Consider the following 24,346-nt stretch of genomic DNA (forward strand, 5'->3'; position numbering starts at 1 on the left):
AGCAGCGTCTGCCATCACTAACACCGTACTGACTTCTGAGTGTTGAATTATTTGGCCATAAACCTGTGTAGACACCCAACCACATGCTCTTCTTGTGGGCTCTTTGTGGAGGTGCCTCTGGGTGTCTCTGATCCCTGGGACCCAGGCTGCCTCCATAAGAAGGGTGAGTAGACGTGGGTGGTCTGGGAAGAAGCTGCCACCATCCCCAGAGAGAAAGATAACATCAAAGAGGGACCTCTGCTGTTGTTTTCCTTCCTGAAGCTATGGGTTGGTAAGTGCCATCAAATGAATGGTTGCAGGCTTCTGCAGTTCAGTGAGCTGCCTCTGCTCCTGGGAGGGATTTAGAAGGTTAGCTGGATAGAAGTGTGTGTGCCAGAGCAGCAGGAACAAGCAGTCCTCCTGTAAGTGCCTGACAACCTCACATGAAGAACAAATTCCTCGGCACACTCAGCAGCTGAGGCTGGTGCACTGCAGCCTGGGGTAGGCACCAGGGTCTGTAGCACCAAACAGGGTGCAGAGCATCAGTGTTGAAATAGTGATGTGGATTCAGGACTTATGTGGTTTTTGGAGCCTGGTTTGTTACATGCACCAATGGAGGTGTCTTTCAACAGTTCTCTGTTTCTCTTTTAGGGGCATCACTAATACTTTATCCCTTGAATTTTACAGTAAGAGCTCAGGACAGGGGAGCTTTTGCTCTTTGAAGTGTTGCATGGCAAGATGGAAGAAGGTAAGAACAGTAGGTAGAAGGTGAAGAACTTCTTAGGCCTTCATTTCAGGCTTCTGATCTCCCACATATCCAAATATGTTAAGTCCATTTCCAGCTGATTTTCAGTTTCTCTGTAATGAAAGCAAAAGAATTTTGAAGATTGGCTTTCCACATCAGAAGAGATTAGATAAAAAGATGACGTAAGCTCGCTTTAAAGAAAGAAAAGAAAAAAAAAACAAAAACACATGAAGGTGACCAATCAATCTCAGTAACGTTAGGAATGATTATTAGACATAATCTTTTCTTGTTTGTTTGTTTCTGTGTCATTAACTGCAGGTCTTAAGGATAAACCTTTCCACAAAACCCTGACAAGCAGCTTGCAGTAGGGGTGGTGGGTTTAGGAATCCAAGAGTAAGTAGTAGCTGAGCTGGCTCAGCAATTTCCTGAGTTAGCATTGATTAATCCTTCTTTCTAATGTTACCTGTATGAAACAAATAGACCTTTGACATTTCATTTGGTGGCCATTTATGTGCTGCTTGTTTAATAGCTATTTTAAGTTGTCCTACATCATTAGTACTGCCTTTATTTTCTGTTAGTTATCTGTCTGGTATGTGTTTTTGCTGTTTTGTGTACCTCCAGGTATTATGCATCATTACTGAATTATTTTCTAAACAATGCTCTGGGGAAGCTTAGAGATCACCTGAAAGGTGAGACCTACCATTGAATTCCCAAACTTTCAAAATCTTTGTATTTAACCTCTGCTTGAGCTTTCAAGGTATTTTTGGCTATGAGGTTTTTCACATCTTAGCCCAGCTCTTCCCAAAGCTAATTGTTAGTGCCACTGACCTGGAGTGAGTTGAGTGAGGATCTTGACAGCTCTACATCCACCTTATCCCGATTTTTTTTCTTTCTGATTTAGTGTCTGATGTAATGTGTGGCCCTGAATTCCAATGGTGTCTCATTAATGGATTTTTTTCCTTCCTGTACTTTATTTTGTATTTAGATCTAATAAGCCTGGATGACTGCCGCTAATGAATGAATTGGCAGTCCACAGTCTTTGTTGACAGATTCAGCCAGCAATGTATCTGTATTTTTTTAAGATGTTAATCAGTTGTGTGGTCACCAATGACTTTTGAGACTACGAAAGTTAGGGCTAGAGTGATGAGGTAAGTGATATACTTCCTTGGACACACTTCCTAGTGTCATGATGGTTTTCAGTGCTCACACTTATCATTGGGGGTACAAAATGTCTTGTTTCTTCCAGATATAGCACTGTGCAGTTGAATAAGTGTATTAAGGGAGGAAAGCAGCAGAATTCACAAATTTAATAAAAATTGGTTATTTGCAACATCCATGAAGAAGTTTTTGCATGGATGGGTTTTTGCCCTGTGTGGTGGGGTAAGAATCATGTCTTAAATAAGAATGACCTTCATGTATTGAAATCCCAGATATGTCCCTCTGCTATATCCCTTTGAATTCGATTCAGTGGTTGTTTAGTTTCTTTAGTTTGCAGCTGAATTACCTCATCCCAAGCTGGCAAGGTCGGGCCACCTGGGGACTCCACCTGGGTCATGGGTGCTCCAGGAAGCGTGGATGGTTGAGCGTGGTGGGTGGCACGCTGCCCACTGAGTCACTGCGGCAAGGCCTTCACTGCCGGGCAAGGGGGCATGGGGGGAGGCGTCTTTCAGAAGAGACACAGCACTGGCCAGTGGAAAATCCAGGGTGTTTTCTCAGCAGAGAGAAAGCAGTGTTCTACCTAAGAAATATGTATGTGTTTTGCTGTTAGCATCTCTCTTGCACTGCTGAAATAGATGTTAGTGTGCTGTTCAGCAGCTTTCTTATTCAAGCATAGAGGCATTTGTAAAGGGTGATGTGATTCACTGGAGACACAAATGTGTAGCACTCCTGCAGATGCATTTCCTAGCAAAACGGTCAAGGGTTTAGCGTTATTTCACTAAGCATTGTTTAAGTTCTGACGATATACAGGGTAAAAATGTTTTGTTTTCCTCTACAAGGAAAAATGTTTGAGTTCACGTTTAACTAATATACTAATAAAACCCAGCCAAAAGTCTTCTCTTTTAATAAAGACAACACCCCAGGGCAATACCCCCAGATTTGAAAATGTGGCTTCTAACTGGGCTGCTGAGAACAAATACCATAAATAGCTCACTGAGCTCCTTTTCGTGTGCCCAAATGTGTTCGGTGTTAAGCCTGTGCAGAAAATGTGAATGTACACAGCATATCTCAAAGTGATCATCACAGCTTACTCTCCAGTTAGCTTTTGCAAATGCTGTAATCTTTGGTGGCATCTTTACTTGCTTCTCTCACAACGACTTTGATTTCTTGACACGTTCTGCTAAGGGGAGAAGGATGTCTCTTGTCCGGCCCCAGCCCCATGGGGCTGCAGCTGCATCACTCTGCCCTCTGGCCCCAGTGGCCTGGCTGGTGTAAAGCCCGCTGGCCAGCAGGACAAAGCGAGCAGGGGTCCAGCAGCAGCCAGAGGAGCAGCAGAGCAGCTGAGGCAGCCCCTGTGGCCTCCTGAGTCCTTCCCCCTCCAAGCTCTTCAGACTCCCAAGCTTGGTTCCCTCTCTCTCATTGGAGTGTGCACATCCAAAAAATGGTATGTTAGAGCACAAAGTTGAAAATAAAGATGAAAGTTCAGATTTGTGAAATAAAAAGATACTTAGCACACGGCAAAGGGGTTTGTGTTGTTTATTTAAGTCTTTGAAGGGCTGTCAGTTCTGTTGTGCAAATAAAATGAGCCAAAAGGTGTAAGATACCTAAAATAACAGAAACTGTGTGATCAGATTTGAGACAGACTTTTTCTTCTTTTATGTGCACGCTGTTTAACTGGGACCGATGACTCCAGTAGAAGTCCATCAATACAAAGTGAAATAGCCTGATGTTTCAGTGCAGCTGACAGGCACGAGCACGCCTTCTGAGCGGGTGTATCGTGGATAACACACTTTTAACCCTACCTCTACAGAAGGGCTTTGCGTTTTTCCTTATTACTTGTCTCTATCCAGTTCAAGTTCGCAGTGATAAATGTAGCTTATAAGGCACTTACAAAGATGGGTGTGGTGTGCTGATAGCATTCATGATTAAGTGCTTTCCTGTGTCAAATATAGCCTGTAATATACTACAAACAGGCAGTCGATTTTTATACAAACTGATCTGGCTGCTATCAGACTCTGACATTTTATACTAATACTTAAAATAAATCTAGAAACAGGAAAGAAAGTACAGAATTATTGTTTTAAGCAAACTGTGAGAGCTTATCTTCAAAGTGGCAGAGTTTCTATTGTATTTAAAGAAACTGGTCAGTATACTGGTGTAAAGGTTAGAAGTACGCATGAAGCTGGAGTTAACTTCCAGCCTCAGTTTTCACTTTTGATATAGATCCTCTAAGACGTTTTTTGTTCTAACTCAAAGACTTTAAAATATGTTTGCTTTATTTTATTTTTTCCAATCTTGCCAACTTTGAATTGAAACCCACTCCTATTGAAATCTCTGGGAGTTTTTGCCATGCATTGCAAAAGGACTGGGATGCAGCGGTGTGCACTAAAATGTGTGTGACTTGCTCAACACTGCAGGCTACTTACAGACGAGCTGAGGACGTGTGAGCTAACTTTAGCAATCTTTTCATTGTGCGTCTTATTACATGTAACATCCGCATGTCTTTTGAGTTCCCAGTTTTAAAGGCTAAGAAAATGCTTGCAGTTTGGTCCCCTTGCAAATCAAGACTGTTTTTGATCTCATCGTGCTCACCTTAGTGGACTTCAGAGAGAAGGCACTTGAATATAAGGAAAAAGTGTAAGGGCTAGGGAGGAACTGAACCCCAAATCTAGCTGAAACCAAAACTGATGAAGTAGAAAACATTTTAATGAGACTCATCAATGTCTGCTTAACAGAGGACACATTTCTTAATCACTTTTGAGATTTTGACCAGATTCTTCTACTGCCAGCTAAGGCCATTTCCATGACCCTACCCGAGTCTCAGCATGTCAACCATCCACATGGGTTATGCCCATGCTCACACATGCCTTAGGCTTGGTTTCAGCTGTGGTTTGCTAAGGGGAAAGCACAATCACACCTGCACTGTGATTTGACCTGAGCTTCCTTTCCCACTGTCTGGACAGATCAGGTGTGATATGATAGTCCCCAGAAGATATCTTATGGGAGTTTGAGCTCCATCTGGACTAATAGGCAGCAGTTCAGACTGAATGGTCCAGGAGTATGGAGCTTCCCATTGTGAGCCTATATTTGGGGCTGCTGTTGATTTTATAGTGTAAATGCTTCTCTTGTCTTTTCTCCCACAAGAAAAAAGACTAACTGTGGCATGTCACTGTCAAATTCTGAACCTAGGGAAATGTGAGACTTTAACAAAAATGACTTTTTTATAATGGAGAAACAAAAATGAGGAACTTCTTCAAAATGTGAAAATTCATGAACTTTAAACAATTGAGTGACAAACTCTATAAGATAAAACCCTAAACAGTCTAATTAATTTAATAGTCATGGTCTTTTTTTTGTTAATGTTGTCATGAGTTGTTACTCCTCTCATAGGCCTTGACCCTATGAAACATAAACAGGGAACTATTTAAACCCATGAGAAGCCACCCTACTGGGACTGCTTGCATGTGCAAAGTCACTCACTGGCTTATGTATCCATATTTATGACACAAAAATCCACACTCCAATACTTTTTGCTAAGAAAGAAATAGAAAATAAAAAAACAGCTTTATTAGCCTGTTAGCTTCCTTAAAAGGACAGGTATCATCAGATTTATTTATTTATTTATTTTTGGTCTTCAACTGACCAGTCTGAAAATAAAACTCAATATTTACTTTTTAAATTCAGTATAACACATTTTTGTTCAATACAGGTAAGGGCTAGGTTGTATGTATTGAGTAGGTGGCTGATAGTCAAGTGAAACTTTACTAAGCAATGTATCAGAACTTCTTTTTTGTTAGTAATTAGAACATATATCCCACCAGTTTAAATCAACCAACATGAACAATGTTGTCACTCTAACCTAGTACTTTCTGAAGTCATCTGAATAGTTAAAATATAGCTTTTTATTTATCTTGTATATAAAAATTTTAAGCTAAAAGAAAAAATGAGAATATTTCTAGTTTGAGTCTTTTTTTTTTAATTTCTCTCTCTCTCTCTTTTTTTTTTCCCTCTTGCTGACTGGTGTTCTTTCAGGTTAGAACTATGAATTTGTGTGTAATCGGTACATTTTACTTGTACAACACTGCTGCCGTCAAAGGTACAAATGACTTCCTGAGAAAAGAGAATGTTTTAAAAAATCAAAATTATTGCAAAAATCACACTCCTGTTCTTGAAGTGTGGATGTTTGGTGAATCCTTGCAACAGACTAGTTTTAACACACTGTGATGACAAGGGGTGAGGGAAAAATGAAGGAAAAAATACCTGACTGACAGCACTCCACCCAGATAAGGCCACTGCTTACAGAAACTTGGGAATGGCTCAGCGCAAGGGCTGTGCCAGGAACACACGCTCTGCTGCATCCGAGAGTGGTTTTCAATCATTCAGCCCTGAAGAGGTCAGCAGTAGCAACAGCCTGCAGGCCTGTCCTCTCACCACAGGAAAGACTCATGCCACTCCTGAGTCTGATTTAGGTCCTTTTCCTTACAATCTCTACCTTATTTATAGAATCACAGAATAATTTACATTGGAAAGGACCTCTGGAGGTCATCTCGTCCGACTCCCTGCTCAAAGCAGGGCTAACTTAAAAGTCAGATGAGGTTGTTCATAGCCTTGTCTACTCAAGTTTTGAAATTCTCTGAAGATGGAGATTCCAAAACTTTTTGGCTGTTTAACCACTCTTACCTGTTCTGTTTTATTTATTTATTTGTTTGTTTGTTTATTTATGGTTGATTGATTGGTTTGGTTTGGTTTTCTGTTTTTCTTTCTTTATTTATATTTCCTTCTTATACTTGCTGAGAATTTCCCTGGCAGCAGCTTGTAAGCACTGACATTTCTCCTTTGGCTGCACACCTTTGAGAGAAGTCTGGCTCCATCTTGTCTGTAGCACCCTTTTAAGTAGCTGAAGATTACCATCAGGTCCCACTCTCAACCCCCAGCCTTTTCTTCTTCAGGCTGGCCAAACCTAGTTTCCCCATCCCGTCCTTGACTGCCCTGCACCACAGTCCTGGTGGCCCTCCATTGGTCTAAGCCTAGCGTGTCAATGCCTTTTACTGGGGAACTCAAAACTGGACATGATACAGTACACCAAATGTGGCCTCAAAAATGCCAGTCGGAGGGGAATAACCACTTCCCTCAAGCTGCTGGCTGCTCTCTTGCTAACGCAGCCTGGCATGTGGTTAGCTTTCATTGCCTCAAGGGCGCACTGCTGATTCGTGTTCAACTTCTCCACCCCAGGTCCTGCCCTGCAGAGCTGCTCCCTTCCCAGCCATTCTCCAGCTTGCACTCTTTCAGGGGCTTCTTCTGTCCCAAGTGAAGAACTTTGCATTTGTTCTGCTGAAGTTTATGAAGTTTCTCTCACCCAAAAAGGATGTACAGTGTTACACAACATCAGCAAATCCATCATCCCTTTCTCCAGAGGAAAGGTCTTTTCTATGCATCTGTATTTGAATTTTAACTTTCTGGCTCTTACCAGAAGCCAATGGACGAAAAACTAGTCTATATCCCATAACAGTGGTTCTCTAACAGCCCTGCATCACAGAATCGCTGTGCTTTACAATCAACCTGTACACAAGTGTGTAGTGTCAGACAGGATTTATCTGGTGCTCAACAGATGGGGCTGGGCATACTGTCCTGTGTCAGGTCAAAAAGGAGCAGAATATTGCAAGTGGTTGTCTCATTGGGCAAAATGAGGAAAATAACAGGGAATATGAAGGACACAACCCTAATCAAGTTATTTTCAATCCTCTGAAGAAAGCATTTAATAGTTAGGTGAACTAGACAGAAGAGTTGACGTATAAGACATTGTCATCACAATGAACAAGTTAGTTCATCCTGGCCTTTCTGGTATCATTCCATGGAAATGTGCCAGAAGCAGGACCCTATTCCAGCTCTCGATAGGGTGTGAGAATCTCTCTTTCTTGTGCTATTGGAGAACAAGATAAATTTCTGGGCATACACACACAGAAATTTAGGAAACATTCATTGTCTAGAAGTATTTATTATTATTATTATTATTATTATTATTATTATTTAGCACAGGTGGCAGAAAAAAAACACAGGGGTCTGAATTTCTTACTGAATGTCATGTCTCTTTTTCTGTTGACAGTATTCAGGAGAATGCTAATGTAGTCTTTTGGGAAGGTAGGATTTTGAGTGAAACCAGGGCTTTTACACTTCCCCTAGTGGAAGTTCTTCTAGGCTTCTTCCTGGAGAACAGACAGTGGTTGGCCACAGACTGAGAATCAAATAGCTGAATACACAGACCATGGTCTCTGAAAATCTGAGATTGACTCCTAAACTCTAAAGCAAATTTTGTATAGTTTGTGGAAAACTCTTAGCTTTTTGCTTGAAATGCTGAAAAGTCCCTTGTTGTCTATTTAAAAGTGACATGCATCTTATGCAGTACTTTCTAAAAGTGTGTGGAAGTGTTTGAAATTTTTTTAAAAGGCTTCTTAAAAGGCTAGGTCATCAGTTGTTGTGTCAGGAATATGTGGTTACTGTACTAATTAGAAAAGGCCTGGTATACTTATTAAAATCTATGGGAGTTCTGCTTTTGAATTCAGCTGGGACAGATTCAGTATCTAAATCATAACTAAACTTCTGCAAAGCCAAGTAACAGAGGTGAGCGGAGATGAAACTTTTCCCACCATCACAGTTATATCTGATTACGTGCCCATCCTGCAGAATGGGAATACCTCAGAGCAGGAGATGTACATGGGAAGCATGCCAAGTTCTGAAGCCCTTTGTTTGTTTCACCATGAGGAGGAAATAAGGAAAACCCTCAGTGTCTGACTCATGTCAGACCATCAGTGGCATCAAGTTTGGAATGAAGCAAAAATTATTGTTGCCTAAGGCAGTAAAGAGAAATCACGGTCAAAGGCATTGCTGAGGCTGGCTTCAAGGATCAGACTCTGAGGTGACAGACTGACCTAATTTCTGGGATTTGACAAAACCAACACGTGCATTAAAACCAAAATATGTGAGGAAAAAAAACGTAGCTCAAAGTGTTTGAAGGGCTTTTGCCAGACATTCTCAGCACTGCAGTTCTCACTGTTCTGGATCACTTCTTTATTGTTTATCTTAAGTAAAGCCCTTTGTAATTAAGTTAATACTGATTTAATCATGACAATCATAGCTGGTAGATATCCAAGCCAATGATAAAAAAAAATAAAATTAAGCAGTGGACAGATTGCATCTATGACAAGAGATTGAAGAATAAAAGAATACTGCAGGGGCAGGTCATACTGCAGTTTTCCTACTGTAACTACTGTTAAAAACAAACCCAAACAAGGCAGAAAGCTTGAGCTGCTTCTTCTGCGAATATTTAATCATGCTTTGTGTAATAACGTTGGACTAGTTTGTTAACACAATCCCACGTAGTGGTGAGGATTTGACAGCCAGTTCATTACATTGCAACTTGGCTTAAAGATGGTGGGAGACGCACTCATTGTGTTTTAGGTAATTTGTGTTCATTAGCAAGCACAAAGTCATCAAAGCCATGTTTGCCTTCTCCTGCTAAGTGAGGCTACAGCTCTCTCACCTGGACCCAGCATCATCCAGATATGCAGCAAGGTTGTCCCATCTGATGCCTCATCTAGAGAGAATGAGTTGGGATCATGAGGCATTAGGCACAGCTCCACTATTTCTTAATTTCCTTTAATTACCTGGCAAGTTGTCTGCCCAACAGTAGCAGTAGATTGGAGGAGTCTTGGAGGCAGGTGGTGGAGCCACTACCTGCAGTGCCAGTACAATACTTCATCAGGCTTAGGTCCCCATCCTCAGACCAGTGCTTGCTCAGATAAGCTAGCCAGCGCTAGCAGAGGAAAACCCTTTAGCATGATTCATGTGTTACCTGAAACAATGTCACAGCCCCATTTCAGATTAGAAAATGTAATTACCCTGATCAGTTGTTTACTAAGAAATTGTTTGAAGCTTTCCAAAGACATTGTTTGCAGTCAGGGCAGTATCACTTCCATTGTGTGTTTTGTGTACTGGCCTGGATAGATAATGATGTGAGCTCCTAGAAAACGACCCTCCCTCAAAAGCACTGAAGTTTAAAAAGAGTTTACAACCCAGCTGCAGAATCTCATACAAGACACAAAATGTATTTGCCTTTAAATCCATGACTATTAAGCTCATTATGTTTTAATTTGAAAATTGGACACTCAATGTTTCAAGGATTTATGACCTTACCCTTCACACACTGAAGTCAGCGGGAGTTTTGTCCTTGGCTTCATTTGGAACAGGATTAAGTTCTTGTGATGTAATGTTTGATCTCCAAGCAATGAATTCAAGAAATAACTAGATCTGAGTAGTTATCGAGATCACTTAGAGCTAATCAGATAAAAGCACTGCAATTTTGAGGGAAAGAGGGAGGGTGCCTGAAACTCAGGGCCACTGACTGCCATGGGAAGACATGGTGGAGAGCATTTCTGTGTTGACTAAATTTAAATCACAGTCACAGCTGTTCTAAGCCAGCCCAGGCTGGAAAAAACCTTGGTTGACTTACAGAGCGGAGCAGCTCCGAAGGACTGCCATTTCATTTTAAACTGAAGTTCAGAACTGATGCCGAACTTAAATGTTACATTGCCCTGGGCTTGATATCTCAGATCTCTCACTGGTACTAACCTGGAAGCAAAATCTGGTCTGAAACAGTTGAGTACTGGGGATTGCTACCTTTGAACACAAAGAGGTTCAGACTTTTTCTTTTTTATTTCCCTTCTTCACACTAATGTTAGGCTACTGGAAGTGGAGAAAGAGTGGAATTGGCTGTAGTTCTCCCATACTGATTTTCCAAAATGGGGATATTTTCTGCAAGGGAAGAGCTTTCTAAATGAGTTAACACGGTGACAAAAACATTATAAGACACAAGTGAAGAAAACATCCTTAACCTCAACTGTGCTTTGATACGGGTGATTTCACAGCTGATGTGACCACATTCTGCACTGACTTCCAGTGTTTTACAGATGTACCTTTTGAACTTAAATGTATCCTTATACGTGTCTGTCCTTATACGCACCCTGACTCCCCTTATACTCTAAAGGTGCTTGAAAATGGCAAATCTAGCGCATGTAAAAAATTGTGATAATTAATTCACTGGTTTTCAGCTTTTTTGAAGAAGCTTCAGGCCTGCGTAAAATGCACAGATTTCAAGTGGATGCCTCTGCTATGAGGGATATGCTGAGTGCAGTGCATGCTGCTCAGGAAGCCAGCAGAGTTGTTAGCTCAAACTGCCAGCAAACTGATGGCTGCCCTGTGACTAAACTGGATTGTAGCATTTCTTCTGGTTATAGTGCTGGTGGCTGACTGCATGCCCTGCACTGGTGTGGTGCTGGCACACAGCTGGAGCAGAGGTTCACATTTGCAAAGTCTGGGGTGCAAAACTGAAAATAACTAGCATGAAAGATACACCCAGGGAAACTTGCTGCACAGCGTTTATTAACTAATACTTTTCAGTGGCAGGGAAGGGGCATTTATAGCTATCCTCTTTCACCTTTCTTTGCCTGGAAAAGCAGCAGTGGTTTTAGTTTTCTCTGAAATCCATCAGATTCCCTGTACCTGTGCAGAGGTGAGAGAGCTGCTGGAGCCATGGAAACATCCCCACGCAATCCCCAAGGACTGGTTTCAAGGATCTCCTCCCCCCTCACTCCACCTTTCTCCTCCTCCAAACTGCCTCCAAGGGCTCCCTTGCTGAAGGCTGTGCCAGAAGGAAAGTGCAAATCTGTGTTTTAATTTACTGTAAAGCCTGGGAGGGCTATTGATACACCCTCCTCCTACCTGTGTCAGAGATCTGCCCCATGAACATGCCTCGTGTTGGAATTATTGGGAATCAAACATTTGCTGCAATTCATCATATTGGTTTTACAAATCCAGAGCTGGGTCTCACCTTCTCTGAAGCAGCAGTGTGGACATGTCTCAGCTGGCAGTCCTGAACCACGGTGCTGCTCCATTGCTGATCTCATCACCAGTCTTCTACCCAATTTCAGTAATCAGATTACAGCATATACACGTAGATTCAGTCATCAGCAAGGAAGCAGTGATTGCCTCCCTTGCTCATGATGGCATCGCATAAATCCACTTCCTACATAGAGAATAATGAACCGGAATCTTTCCTCCCGTGGAAAGCCATATCCTCCCTCCAGTCACATGCGCAGAGCCTGGACACCTAAATGCATGTTGATCACAGGGCCTTCCACAGTGATGCTTCTCCTGCTCTCTGTCTGAAGTAGCCGTCCAGGTGGAATCATTTGTGAAATCCAGATTTCTTTTCTCACATGTGAAGTAGCTTTCCAATATCCCAAAAAGGAGATTTTTGTGGGATGGGATAGAATAAAATTATTGCAGAACTAAACCCGTTGGTTTGAGCTATTTCTCCCACTCACAGGATAACGCAGACACAGCTGATAGATGCCCACACAGGTACGAATGTACCAAGAATATCCAAGTGTCTGCAGCACTGGAAGACACTGAAAATGTGAAGGGGTCTGAAAAACTGGTATTTAATGCACTGATCTTTGGGGCCTTCACAATGAGGCATTGTTAGATATAGGATCTGCTAAACAATGAGTCCTTGATAGGACATAATACCTATTCAGAAGCTCAGCTTTGCACACTTGCTCTTAAAACATCCTTAGCTCAACTTAAATTTACCTTTGTTGCACACAATGCACATGTGACAGACGGTTGCATTCATTCATCTACTTTATTTAGATCACTGACCAGCTTACCTACTGTCTGTTGTAAAGCTGAGATTGTTATGGGTTCTTGAAGTGGTGCTATTGATAGCTGGTAGTTTTCGAAACTGTCACTGTCAGATGCTTCCCTGAAATAATGTTGAGGTGAGGCTAAAGCCTGGAGCTTTGTGAGCACAACCTGGTTTTGTCTGGTTGCTTTTTGTGCATACCTTATATGCCTTGTTTGGACAGTTTCTTCCTTTGAATAAGAAATGCAGCTTACAGCACATGCTGTACTTGGTATACCAGTGATTAAAGATCCAAAAGTACTGTTTGTTGTTAGCAATTGGTTAGGCACCTCCTATTACTGAGGGCTGATAGCCAAGCTTGCAGGTCTGGAAAAGGTAACAGAATGCAGGACACGATATCCTGACTGTACGTAATGTACTCTGCCACTCGAACAGATTTTCCTCAGTGAGCACACTCGTGTACAGCTGGCATTCCTACACAACTACGGCACATGAAGGTGACAAAAAATGGCAAAGGTTTTCACCAGAAACAGTTTGTTCTGCCTTGGATTCTGATCTTGGAAATGTCTCACAAACAAAGTAGCTGTTTTAACAAACATGTCTGCTGTTTCAAAGTGTGCAAGTTCCCCCTGCAACACCTGAACAAAACTGACCATTTGAAAATGTGTAACCTTTTAACATTTCATACACTAAAGATAGAAAGTTCAGGGCACCAAAACCTGTAGAGATTTGTTTGTCCATTTTTCCAGCTGATTTTAGATTTGCTAATTATTTTCAAAATCTAAAGAAAATTTTCCAAAACAAAAAGTGTCAGTGGTGATTTTCATGTAAAATATGTGTTTAAATTGTAGTTGTTTACAGCAATTTCTAGGGACTCATTCAGCTGGAAAAATACTTCCTACCTGGCTGAGGTGTTGGGGTTCTGCAGTTCCAAAGAGTAAAACCCATTGTGTGGCCAGGCAGTACCTTGTAGCAGTCACCGGTTTAATCAGAGGTAAATGCTACTGAGCTCATCTTCCCAGAAGCTGAGTGGATCATGATTCACACTTTTGTCTGCTGCAGTAAAGTTGCAATGCTAATGATACGGGAGAAGAAGAAAGGAAGGGCTGCTGAGTGAACAAGTTCACGCTTGTCCTTTGGACAAGTCTGTTCTTGCTACCCTAACAAGATGGTTTGCGTGGTGCTTGAAGCAGGAACAGGAGGCTGACCTTTCAAGGAGGGGAACCTGTGCAGTAGGAGTAATTAATTGCCTCTGTGATGGGCTAAGTGACCATCAGAACAATCTACAAAGCCCTTCAGCGTGACTGTGGTTTGATCAAGCGTAAGGGTGAGAAGGAAGTAGTGTATTTGCACATGTCCCTTGTCTAACTGTTAATGCAATAGATGTAAATTAAAAGTAGAAGTTGTGGAAACTCCAGGAAGCAAATTTGTTGCCTTTAAGCCATCAGGAAATGAAAATGAGAAACTTAGCTCAAAATTGGAACAGCTGAGATTTCATTTGGCTCTTGGGAGCCCTATCATTGCTCACATTCACTGCTTATTTGGGTGCTGTGGGCTGATCTAGAGACAGACTGTTCCAGGTTTTACAGTTATTTCTGAGTCCTTTGATAACTCCCACTTATCCCTCCCCTCCTACAGTGCTTTAAAATGACATTGGGTATTTACGTTTTCGATAGTGAAAAATATAGGCCTGCCTTTTAAATGGCCATCCCTTTCTGTTACCAGGCAGCCCGATTGCCTGTGATTGAAGACAATTTTGCATGTAAATTAGGTGCTTGGAAAGGTGGCAGACATAGGGTCTGTGGATTGGCATGCACAGCCAGCAAGGTGGAGACCAGAGTGGGGACACTGTGACTCATCTGCTTTGCCTGGGAGGCTTAAAGTCCCACTGGAAGGGACTTGTTTCTCTACGGTATCTGGCCACATCCCTTTTCAAGCCAAGGAAAATATTCCTGGAAATTAGGCCATCCTTCCTGTCAAATATGTATCTTAAACATCTTTCTTATAGATCCATAGGACAAGTACAATTGCATCTAGCTAGCATGAGACCAAGCACTAATGTATGTTTATTTTTAGAGAATTAGTTAGCTGAATGGGAATTTGCCTTCTGATTGTGTTGTTTGCACAGTGTTTTCAGACCTGGTTTCCTAAAGGTTAAGGGAGATCCTTGCCAAGGCTTTGAGCATAAATCTCAGCTACCTCTGCAGGGTTTCACCAGCTCTATGGCACCTTCTAACAAGGATGCAAATCTTGGCACCCTTCTTTGCCTTCCCCTCTCCTGGTGCAAACTGGTGTAGAGGGCGCCAGAACTTACCATGTCCAGGTTTTGCAGTGCTTTCACCCCACACTGGCTATCAAAGGCAACTAGGATAAGTCTGCCTGAATTATCAGAGCACAAGTCCATTTAAACAACAGCTTGTCTGACACCTGCTTTGTAAAAGAATCACTTGGTAGCAGAGAGGAGTATCACTACAGAAATATATATCTTGGGCTTTATGGCTCATGTTTTTCATGGCTATATGTGAGTAGAAGGAGTGGAAATGAAAATTTAAGTGTTTTACGTCATTTCTTCACCAAAGTTGCAAAAGCCTTGGGAAGCTTTTTGGTTAAAATTATCTGATGCTGATGTCTGTTATTTGTTAGGGCTAGTTAACCTCATACATTGAAGTAAACTGTATTGGCTGGTTCATGGTTATAGCATCGCCAACAATACTACCTGAGCACCTCACAGCCTCCTGCTACTTCTTTCAGACATCCCTTAGAAAATAAAGGCTGTGCTCCTATATCACTTAAGACATCTGCAGTGTACACAAGGCACAGGTAAACCTGCCCAAGCTGATGCAAGATGTCTATGGTGGATCAGAAAACTCGGTGTTGTTTGCTTGAGTTCTAGATTAGTCCCCCACACCAGAGAAATTCCAACATTCCAGGCTGGGATCTTGCTTGCTCTTTGCTCTGCCTGGCTAGCCTGAGCATCCCCTGGTCAAACTGCTGGCCCTATGGGGCTGCAGAACCTGATGCCCTGTGGTTTCCTGACCCCCAGAAAGGAGAGGGGGAAAAGGAAGGGGGGGGGGAGGGAAGGCAGGAACAGCTCTTACCCCACAAGCCATCTGCTGTCAGAGACATGTAGTGAACATCCCTCTGGTCTACATCACCTGGTACTCTGCCATACCCGCTACATCAGTGCTATGTGAGACCCCACCTGTAGCACTGTGTTCTGCTCTGGGGCCCTCAGCACAAGAAGGACACGGACCTGTTAAAACATGCCCAGAAGAGGCCACGAGGATGATCAGAGGGCTGGAGAACCTCTCCTACAAAGACAGGCTGAGGGAGTTGGGGTTGTTCAGCCTGGAGAAGAGAAGGCTCCAGGGAGACCTTACGGCAGCCTTCTAGTACTTAAAGGGGGCCTACGGGACAGCTGGGGAGGGACTCTGTGTCAGAGAGTGGAGTGATAGGGCAAGGGGGAATGGCTTTAAACTAAAAGAGGAGAGATTTAGATTAGTTATAGGGAAGAAATTCTTCCCTCAGAGGGTGGTGAGGCACTGGCACAGGTTGCCCAGAGAAGCTGTGGATGCCCCATCCCTGGAGGTGTTCAAGGCCAGGTTGGATGGGGTTTTGAGCAACCTGGTCTGGTGGGAGTTGTCCCTGCCCATGGCAAGGAGGGTTGGAACTAGGGGATTTTCAAAGTCTCCTCCAACCCAAACCATTCTGTGATTCTATGAGTCTAAGTGATGTGAATGTCACAGAGCTGGAGGAGAGGAGAGGAGAGTGCCGATGGGACATGGGAAAGGGGAAGAAAAACAGGCAAATAAGAATGAAAGTGAGGGGAGAGGCAAAGCCAAGGTGGAAGTGTTCAGTATTTCTCATGCAGTCCATGGTCTGATTCAGGTCTCTTCATGAGAAATCATAACCCATCGTGAAAAGTATTTCTGTATTGGAGAATGGATGAAACAGCAAGACTGGCACCACAAGGATAAGGGCCAGAAAAGGCGGAGGTGACTGACTTATTGTTAGTGCTCTGAGTCACTGTTGTATGTCAAGGCCAGCATTTTGTCTGGGGAAAGTGTTTTCCTTCAGGACAAGGGGCAAAGAGGAGCTGACTTTATTGCTGCATCTTGCAACAGCTGCAGAACTAGGAGTAGGGTTAGAGGCGGCCAGGTGAAATACTCCACTGCTGGTTCTGTGAGTGCTAGAAATCTCTGTGGTACAATTCAAACAAAATTCAAAAATTCAAACAGTTCAAACAAAAATTCAAGTTTTGGAGTGGGAAGGAGGGCCCAGGGTACTATAATAAGTCTAGAGCTAGGTTTTTGTTGTTGTCTGTTTGTTTCTGGATTCTATAAAAACTGTAGCCTTTCTAGTGACAAGTTCAGAGAGCAACTTTTGGAACTGTATTTGGGTCACTAGACAAAACTGCTGACTCCAGCCTTAGCAGTAGACAAGTGCTGGATAGTTTCATAATGGTATATAACCACTTGGTTATAGTCATAAAACAGAAACTGGATCCTTCTCTATCTTTAGTCATTGCTTTGAGACCATAAGAGCCCTCACCTCAGTCTGGCTTGGCTGGAACCTGCAGCCACCTCAGTTTTTGGCTCCTGTTGTCCTAAATTTATTGTCCATCTCCAAAGCTCAGCCTTACTTTGGCTTGTGAAGTGATCGATGGACTCCCTGTTAATAAACTTGAAGCCCTTTGTTACTGTCTCCAGCTTTTGCTAGGCTTTGCAAGCTGCCTTCTGCTCCAGCTAGTTCCAACCCCACTGAAGCCCACTGAGCCCATCCCTGCCAGTGCTGGTTGTTTCAACACCAGTCTGCATCTTATTCACTTCCAGCATCTTTTTCACTTCCAGTTGGTGCTTGCCCTTATCATAGACCTCTAGTTATTGTAAAATTCAGTGATAAAGCAATCTTTTCAGTTCATGCTGTGCCTAACCAGAACAAAAGCCCAAATCTAACTGTAGGGTAAGGTACAGCACAGCAAACTCAGAAGAAGTAATTTACCCATTTTGGCTTAGCCTTCATCCCACTACTGCAGCTTTACACATCCAGTAATACAATCAGCTCTGTCCTGGACAAAAACTCTAACCCCAAGATGAGACTGTAGCCCAATTCATTTTATTTGTTAGCAGACCTATGTGCTTTAAGGTATGCTTTTTGCATCAATGTTTATGCTGCAAGCTACACAGGGTCACTCAGCTATGGTTAAGCCTTAGTCTTGAGTATCACAAAGACGAAGACAGCTCACGGCTGGATCCTACTCTCCCTGCAGGGCTGGGATGAAAGTCCAGTCTGACAGGTGAGAATATTTTAAGGTAAGTTTTAAAATGTTTTGGGGTCGTTCTAGGGCTGGGTCAAGTTTCTCATAACTAAGGATGGAAGCTGTATGTTTGTGCAAGGTCCTGCTAGAGTCACTGTTCCTGTGGGTATGGACAGAAAGATTTCTTGTGGATACAAGTCCTTGGGATACTGATAAATTAGGGTAAGGTTAAAGAGTCTGTAAAAGAAGAATTTAGAACTGAAATTATTACTGGATGCTGTATTGCTGGTCTTGCTGGGAGAACTGATGTGAACAACGTGTTGAGGAATTTGTGATAGCCAAGAATTACATGGGTGTTGGGTTGGGTTTGGGCTTAGGTTTAGGATAACTCCAAGACAGGTAGCTTTGTAGTTGGACAGATAAAGCTCTCAGAGATAAAGTGAAGATGAGGACCACTAACATATTTAAAGAACAAATAAGTGCTATTTTTATTTCTGCTGTAGAAAGGATTTCTGGGCTGCTGTGAGGTTACTCTGGGGATTAGGGTAAGGATTCTGGACAAGTAGAGCTAGGTGTATTTCTGAATCATACAAAACATTGCAAGGATGTAGGCTTTTTCTAGTCATGATAAAAGCCTTTTGATTAGTTCTGGGGCAGGTACAAGCCACTGGGATAAGGTTCAAGGCTAGTGTATGCCTAAACACAGCTTTATTCTCCCTCCATTTGCCTGTGGATAGCAGAACATGCGCTTCCTGTTTGTGAATTTTCTAAAAATGAACGGGAACAGTTCAGGTCTGAAGGGTCTCTGGGTTTTGAGCAAGCTGGGGTCTCTGAACAATGTGGTCCTGCTCCCATCCATCTGGAATTCGGAAACATTAAATATTGAGTGGGAAAATATCCAGAATGCAGTGCCTTGCTTAAATGCTTGTTTTTGATTTTTCAAGAGCAGGAGTTGAAACAGAACTGTAGTTGTCTTTCCTGGTGCTTGTTTAATCTGTGCTTATTTTGTTAGAAAACAGCCTAATTGCCCAGGGTGAAGAGTTAAAGTTTATTTTTATGCTGCTCTGTTTTTAGCTGCAGATTGACATAGCTGGATAGTAGTGGAAGCCTCTTTGTATGAAACATCCCTTATTGTATATGTCCCTCGAGCATATTATGTGCCAAATTATCATTCCTAATAGGCTGGTTGACTTTCTGGACAGAGGAAACATCTTGATAAGTTTGCTAAATATGTTATGTCAGAGAAAGTGTATCACGGATCTTTTATCATCCACATAAGAACTTGCTCAGTTCAGCTCTGAAGTGCCAAATTCCCTAAGCTCACCTGTTGAGCAGCATGTTATTCACGGCATCTGATTATCCAACTGTGTACACTTGGCTGCCATTTTTTTTAGAGACACTTACGCAGTGGCGTTGTGCAATGACGTCAATTCTTTTCCTGTCTGACCTAGAAGACTACGGTGACTCAATGTTGGCTAGGCACCCTTAAAGATTAAATCGAGGACACTAGCTTAATTACTTTAACAGTCCCTTTAAAGGATTTCCCAAGAATGAGAATCATGACAAATGGTAGCTTAGGGGATTTTAGTAATTCCTGAAACTGAAGCTAATGATGCAACCCAAGATACGCTCTGCGTTCCTGTTGATACACTGCAGATTTCTTAAAAGAATAATAAGTATTGGGAAGACTTTTGTGCTGCAAAACCTAAATTCATTTGGAGCCTAATTCTGATGCACCTATTTTGAGACTAGTCCTGCTACCCAACTGGAATATCTTACCCAAGTAAGACTTGCAGTATCTGGCCACAGTAAAGTATTTGCAAAATAAATTCAAGTCTTTCTTATATCTAGCCACAGTAACTTGTGATAAATTAAAAATAAATAAGAGCTATTTTCATATATTTTATCACTGTTAAGAAATGGTCAAAGCTTTAGTCTAAAACTATCTTCAGATTTCATTTTCATCTGCAGAGCTTTGTCTCAGAATTTGGAGAAGCTATATTTGCAGTTTTTACTGAAGTGAGTACTTCCACTGTCCCTTTGATAATAAGCATAATAGACACTGATCTCTGCTACTCCTTCAGAAATATGAAGTAAACCAAGTGATTTTCACCATATTGCTCAAGCAGTACTGTAGTCTTTTTTTTATATGTTTAACTTTGCATTTATTACATCTGAACAGAAATACTATTTTTTCTGTAGATTTTTTCACAATAAGGTACTCTGTATCAGCATTAGAACATCAAAAAATATTGGGTCAAATCTTTGCTTCAGTTACACCAGTGTATTTCCAAAGTAACTTCAGTACAGTTAGTGATTTCACCCAACACTTCTACTGGAGCAAATAAGACAGATTATTAGCAACCTATTTATCATTATGATTGGAAGAGAGAGCCCATCACAATCTTGATCCTTGCAAATTCTGCCTGGGTTCTCATCATTTACAGTCAGTCCAGCTTACAGCCTCAGATCTGCAGGAGGAAGAGAATCTACTCTTGCAGAGCTAGAGAGAAAGGAAGATGAGTAAGTCTGACAAAATATTTTGGACTTCTGTGCAATGCTTAAAACTTGCTCAGCGCCTCAGAAGAGCTATCTTCTTCCTCCATGTAGATCTCCTAACCACAGATTAATTTTCCTTCCTGTAAACTGTAGAGCTGTTGGGGAAAAAAAGCTAAAGTATTTTCCCTAAAAGTTACTTGCTTAAGGTAAACTAGGATTGATGATAATTAATGGTGATTAAAATATAGTAATGCTTGTAAGAATACTGAAGGCAGTCATGTACTGCAGTCTCCAAATGCAGCAAATTCAAGGTAAGATGCACTGAAAAGATGCTTGAAGTTGAGCTACCAAGATTCTGATCCACGAGTGAAAACAAAAGATCTTTGAATGTCTTAGATTTCTGTGGTTAGTTTTGTAGTTGTTTGACTTTTTATTTAATGGTAGGCATTATCTGTGCTCTTTAAAGCTTAGCTTCCTAAAACACATAGCAACAAACAGAAAGTGGGCCAGAGAACTACTGGATGGTAAAGCCTGGCAGTCAGCTAAGTGGAATGTCCTTAAAAAGGCAAAGGAAAACCAGTAGTTCGCTATCATCAGTTAAATGTGCTTTTTTGTTTTTCCTCCCTGTCTTGTTAAATTTACCAATTTGAAAGGATGCAATATTGAGTTTATGATAACCAATCAGATACTAAAATGATTTACAATGGTTATAAAATGTAGACATGTATGGTTTATCTTGGTATCAATCTACCTCTCAAAACTCTCTGAAGACAAGATACCTTTCACAATGTGTTAGCTTAAAAAGTAGCCCCCGAACGTGTCAAGAGAACAGCCTCTACTCCCTGGGCCAGGGTCCTGTGGCTTGACCAGGATTTTAAGGATATCCTCAAAAAAACAAGAGTACTATGAAATACCCAACCTATTTACTTTTGATAAGAGCAACAAGAAATGCAAAGAGAATTGTTTGCTCAGCAGGAGAGGCAGAGCTGGATGATCTGAGGAGTTTTATAGCCAGCTGTGTGTATGGTGCATCCTGAATTCCACAGTAGCCCCATTTAGCAAGGCTGGAGATTGCTTCTTTCCCAGTGCTGAAAGCTTTCTCCTGCTGCCTGCAGCTTCTTTCATCTAGACCAACCACATTCAGCCTTCTCAGTAACATTTTTAGAAAGTATACTATCGAAACAAAGGGGTGATCCTGTTAATTCCATTATATCCACACATCTTTGACTTTTTATTGCTTTTTAGCTAAAGTGAATGACTTATTTTGAAGGAAGTGAGTATGTTGTGTTATAAAATAATTGCTAAGCTTGGGTTTAACGAAGCTTATATTCAAAGCATTAAGGGGAAGAAATTTTCAAGGATGCTGTCCTGAGATTCAAAGGAGTTGCCTTGGACTTCTCTGGGAACAGACGTAGAGGAAAAGAGCACTTTTGAATAGTTTAGTATCTCAGGAGCACACTAAAGTATAAAAACTAGCTTTGAGGAAATTGCTATGTCCTGAAATGCAGTCATTATTTCTAAGTAACATGAAAGAGTCTCAAGGAGATAGCGGAGCCACCGAAATCATGAATTGTGCATATGGCATGTTGGGAATATAGCCTCTGTCTGAAAAGATCTTTGCCTTTCTTTCTGACATGTCATACACATGAGGTATTAACAAAGAGTAATCAAAAGGAACTTAAATCAGGAATAAACTGATATATGACTCGTCATGAAATATTCCTATCTTCACAGCTATTGTGCTCTTTATCTAATTTCCATAGCTATCTGATCAGGGCTGTTTATTTCACTGTTGAATTATTGCTGAAGTCTGAGAGGACTCTGTTTTAAACAATGGAGCCAGTCAGCAGTGTTAGCAATTCATTTCCATAATATCTAGCCCTGTGAGGGTCTGCAAAGTCTGGATTTGTCCTTGAAGCTTTCTCTCATACAAGATAGCTTCTGTAGATACGGTCAGAATAGTGCTGGGTTTCAAGGACAGCAAGACACATACTGTAGTGGGTGTCTCTGTGATGAGTACCTTTGATATTGTTTTTGGGTATGTATTTGCTACTGATGATGGATGACTGTTAAATTTGAACTACAAGATTGCTTGGTTCTGAAGGAGTAAATGAACGAATGCTGCCTTCTAATTCTCAGATCGCTTCATGTGACCTTCTAGGCATTTTATTAAGTAATTATCTCCTGGTTTAAACAGCAGGGAGCTGACAATAGGGAGTTCTTGTTTGAAGCATCCCTTTTTACCAAGTTAGCTTCCTTAATGCCATCTCTGAAGCCTGTATTAACTATATAATACTAAAGCAGTATTGCCATGGTGGGTGTGGAAGGGAGGGACAAATGGAGCTCCCTCTTCTTCTTGACTGATGATTGAGCAGACAATGTATGATGCAAGGATATATATATATTTTTTTTTTCTCTCTGCAGTGTTGTATGCCATGATGCTCAGGCTATATACACACACACACACACACACACACATATACATATACATATATATACAAAAAATTGGTAGGTCTTGACAATATTTCTAGTAACAAATGGTTGGTGCCCCATATTTACCACTCTGAAAAAAATACAGATGCTACTGGTATGTGACCTGATGTTTTAACCTGCTGTGAGTGGCAGATGGCACCAGGGATATTCCAGTTTGCATTCAGTGTTAGTCAGTCAAGCGGGGAGGTATTTTGTTTGATGGACATTTTCCAGTTTTCCAATGTTCTGAGATTTTACACCTCTTTTAGCACAGTAGCAGACCCTTACAAAGAATGGATGTGTAAGGGTACAAGGAACTGCTACGTTTATGCCTTATCTTGTCAAAGGAAAGCCCACCGACATTTTCATGAGAACATGGATGGGCCAAGACAGTTGATGGATGCGCAGTGAAGCACAAGTATCAGCTACAACCAAGTTTTTTGGAAACACATTATGGGAAAGCTCTTGGCCTGATATTGCACTCCCGGTCTGAGGAGCAGGCTCTCAAGCTGCCGCTCCCAGTGGAGGGATGTGTGACACCAACAGACGTTGGCTTTTGGGAGCCCCCAGAGGGATGTGAGCCCTGCTGGGATGCTCAGCTCCCTGCCTGTGCTGCCTGGCAAGACCCACTGAGACCTCATCCATTTGTCATTTTATCTCTGCTCATCTGACACCAGAGCTGGGCTGGGAGGTACTCTTTCTCAGCTATTCTTAGGGATTTTGACACCTGCTGCTACTTTGCACATTGTTCTGGTGGGCAGTTTCAGCTTTTTCCCTGGACACGGCCTGTCCCAGTGAAAATAGAAGGGAATTTCCATGAATGTCAATGAGGCTGCACCCTCATTAAGCAGGAGCTGGTTTTGACACTAATTCTTTCTTGAGGAAATTGTTAGTGATAATCAGTGCTGATCTGTAATAATCACCCTTGCGCTCTGCCTGTGCTGCACCCGCACCTCTCATGTGTGTCCTCTGGGTTTGGGCAGAAATAAGGCTTTAAATGCTATTGCTATAGGAGGTTTAACTGGATTTACTTTGCACATAGAACTCTCTATCTGGGTTTATTATGGCTTGATTTGAAAGTCTGATTCCTCAAAGAAGCCAAGGTTCCTGAAGAACTTTTCCATCAAGGAGATTTCAAAGGTGCCTGAAATAAAACAATTATCAGTTGTGTGGATGCAGGATTATTCCTACACACTGTAAGCTCAGGGAGATGGCTGCAATACCTATAAAATGACATCTTGGGGAATTATCAAGTATATCACTTGTTTTTCATCCTGAACATTATACAGTACAAATAGGAAATAAAGTATTATTATTGGCAAAGAGAGACGACAAACCTTGTTTTTTTGCTTGTACACAAATTGTTTCCATGTTTCATTAGCTTCTGGAGGTATTCTGCTTCTTTCCTCTCCTTGGGGACCAAAAAAGGAACTGGAACACAGAGTGTAACCCCTTCCATGCCATTCCTCCACTGACTGAACAAAGCCTTTTAGAAATTAAAAAAAAAACTATCATGACTGATCTGACTGTTGCTTTA

This window comes from Cygnus atratus, chromosome 2 (assembly GCF_013377495.2).
Source record: "Cygnus atratus isolate AKBS03 ecotype Queensland, Australia chromosome 2, CAtr_DNAZoo_HiC_assembly, whole genome shotgun sequence".
Classification (NCBI taxonomy): domain Eukaryota; kingdom Metazoa; phylum Chordata; class Aves; order Anseriformes; family Anatidae; genus Cygnus; species Cygnus atratus.